Raw genomic sequence first — 3,403 nt, 5'->3', positions numbered from 1 at the left:
CCGGGGACCCAGCCCCCCCAGCCACACTAACTGCACTATCTGCCTGTTTCAAACCAGGACATTTTACTTCTGTGAAAACTTTGAACATGAGAAGATTACTGGGAAACCGGGAACTGTATTTATGTCAGATGCACCTACTAAATCAAGACTTTTAAAACTTTCTAGAAAGAGGTATTATCCTGTCACTCCTTTTCCTAAGGTGCCTTTGTGAACTGCATGCAAGGGACATATATCTGGTTGACTGCAGAGCTCCAAGATTATTCCTTCCTTTTTTTTTTTTTTTCCTCTTTTTTTCAGACCATTAAAATGGCCACACTCAACAGCTTTAAAATAATATTTGGCAAAATACAACTTTTACTACTTCTCAATTTGTAGCTCACATTACAGCTCTTGCAAGTGAACAAATTGGAAGCTTATGTCTCCTAGGCTAAATCCTGAGTGCACTATACAGAATAAATATTGACTCTAGCGTAAGGACTAAGGGTCAGATCCAGCCCTATTTTAAATCTTTTCTGTCCACCTCTGCCAGCACAAAGCCGGCCTAAAACCACAGTAACTGGTCCCTGAAGAATTCATATTCTATAGAGCAAGCGTTACCACAGACAAGCTGCAGTGGCTCCTATGAAATCCTTACACTCATGCACAAACCTCTGCCAAGACCCTTATTAGGCAAGTCTAGTTTATGTCTGGGATAAGCTCAGCAGCCAAGCAGCCTTACAAGAAAGAGAGGCCACCTCTGAGCTCTTACCCACCTGCAACTGAGAAGAAAATTGTCTTGGTCTTTCAGGCAGAAAGCACACCTTCGGCTTGCTGTCCTACCCCACCTTTCCCTCTGCCCCCACTAATGACATTGCCCAAGAGCTGTTTGGTGTTAACTTCCCATCCGGGAAAAAAAAAAAAAAAAAAAAAAAGGCTGCAAACCCTAACAAAACTTGGATTTACATCTTCTTCTACCTATGCAAAGTCATAGGTTGCCTAAGTCTGAAGAAGAGCTCTCAACCAGCAGTCCTTGGGGTATATAGTTTTTGGCATTTTAAACAAATGAAAAAAAAGATGACCCACTTTTTTATAATACACGACAGCACAATTGTGCTTTTTGTACTGTACTTACTAAAAAGATAAGCAAGAAGAAACACTTCTTAAATGTCTCAGTTTTGTAAAAACATTTCCCATTCCTGACCAGAGAAATTATCTTTGCATTTCCAACAGTCCCTGGTTAGGCTTCCCATCTGACTCTAGTTTTGTAGCTGGCCTTCTACCTTTCTATTGAACCCCTCTAGGAATGACTGTAAATTCCTATGTCAACCACTGGCACTTGGCAAAGTCTTGAATTACTGGGAACGCAAGGATGCCTGTGCTTTTGCTGCAGTTTGGCAGGAGCTGTAAGACATCCTTTTACATACGCAATTCCACGAATGCAGCCCTTTTAAAACACGTTAGGTGCATTTATTTTAATCTACCACTTTCTGCATTGTAACTGCTGTTGTTACCTCTTCCCATTTGAAGACACTGTTCTAATTTGTTAATTTAATTCCACCCTAGATGCTCTGCCTGGCCTCTGGATTTCAGCGCTTTAGTGACTGTATTGCCACTCTCCAAAACCAGCCAGAGAATCACAGTTTTGAAAATATCCTGAAGCATTTAGAATAACACATATGTTTTTTTAAATTTGGGCAGCAGAACTGATCATTACAATGTATTTTTTTTTATGTAATTTAAAAGTACTAGCCAATACAAAACCAAATACTGCTCTGTAAGTACACATAGTACACTCTGCATTTACTATTAATCAAACTATTACTTGAGACCATAATCTGAGTATGTTGAAGAAAATAACTGGGACCTGTCTGCTTAAAAGCATGCTGAAGCCAACTAAGAAAACAAATAAATAAACAGATTTGTTGTACTCTAATACCCATTCAACCTTAACTGTAGGAATTTATACCTGTCTCTGACATTTCATATAAATGTCAACGGTTACATGCTGTAAAGAAGAACAAGACTCTCCTTCCCTCCTCTGAATGTGATCCAACCAAACCAGAGGTATGGCATGCTCTATCCCTCCTGTGGTGACAGAAAAAATCAGGTATGAAACAAGAGTCTCTCCCTTTGACTGCAGGCAGCTTTGAACAGATAATGAGGTTTGACTCAGAGCAGCTGAAAGGAGACAAATTATTCCAACAGCAAGAAAAAGTAAGAGCCAAATTCTGCTCTACATTATCCTGGTATGAATCTGAGGCAATGAGTTGCAAATCCAAGGATGTAATTCCAGATTTATTCCTCATAAAAACAAACAGAATCAGACATCACTTAGGTTTAGGTTCTTACATCCTATATACTCAGTATCTGAGGTCATTTGTTACAAGGTGAAAATAAAATAATCCAACACCTCTAAGATGTCTACAGGGAAATCCATAACATATATTGCAATAAATGTTCAATTACATGGTAGCAAGAAAGCATGGGCCATTTTCTTTAAGAGATGCTGGCTTGCATCATAAATGCTTAGAGCACAGCTGCAGCAGAACACTCTGGTTTTGCTATGTCAAGTATCTCAAATATAATTTTAAATTTACACTCTCTATAGAAAAATAGCAGCCCCCAAAAAACTTGAATTTGAGTGTATTTTAAGAAGCCACAGAAGAAGCTTACAGCAGAAATCTTTTAACACCAACCTTTTCACTATAATGACAAGGATCGCTCACTTAAAGTACATCACTATTTCCTGTTTCAGCATCATACACAATGTACACATTACTACTGGACGGAAAAAATGTATAAAAAAAGCTTTCACATCGCCAAAGTCCAACTGAACACAGACATATTTCCACAGGATGACTATTTAAAAAACACTTCCTTTATAGGTAGAAGTTTGCAAACAAATCACAGTTCTTCTCCTTGATTTGAACAAAAACCTGCTATCAAAGAGATGCCAAAGCAGACACCACAAAAAACCATCTTGTCAGTCAACTAGCAGCTAATTGATCTCTCTGATCCCACTGCTTTTAAGGGATCAGGTAAATATTTTGTTTCTGGTTGCCTAACCTTGCTGTGCACACGAGGTGCTTAAGCATGTCAGATGATATAAAATCTACCTGTTGTGGCTGACAGTTTTCCAATGTGGACATCCTAAATCTATCTCTACACAAAAGCAAAGGATTGGGATTATTCAGATACGAAACTAAACAAGAGAATTAGACAAACTGCTAGTCTTCTCACACTGCTACTTCTTTTCTTGGGGAGCAAGTGAAAAAATGAAAATGGATGAGTAAAATACCAACCATTTCCCACATGGACCTTAAAATGTGATGGCAGAGCAACAACAGATCTGACAGACAGCATTTCCAGTGTTATTAAAATTTCAGAAGGCAACGAAAATATAAATGATTTTGCCCCTCCCTCC

The sequence above is a fragment of the Pterocles gutturalis genome, unplaced genomic scaffold (assembly GCF_000699245.1).
Source record: "Pterocles gutturalis isolate BGI_N339 unplaced genomic scaffold, ASM69924v1 scaffold12646, whole genome shotgun sequence".
Lineage (NCBI taxonomy): Eukaryota > Metazoa > Chordata > Aves > Pterocliformes > Pteroclidae > Pterocles > Pterocles gutturalis.
This window is presented reverse-complemented; position numbering follows the sequence as displayed.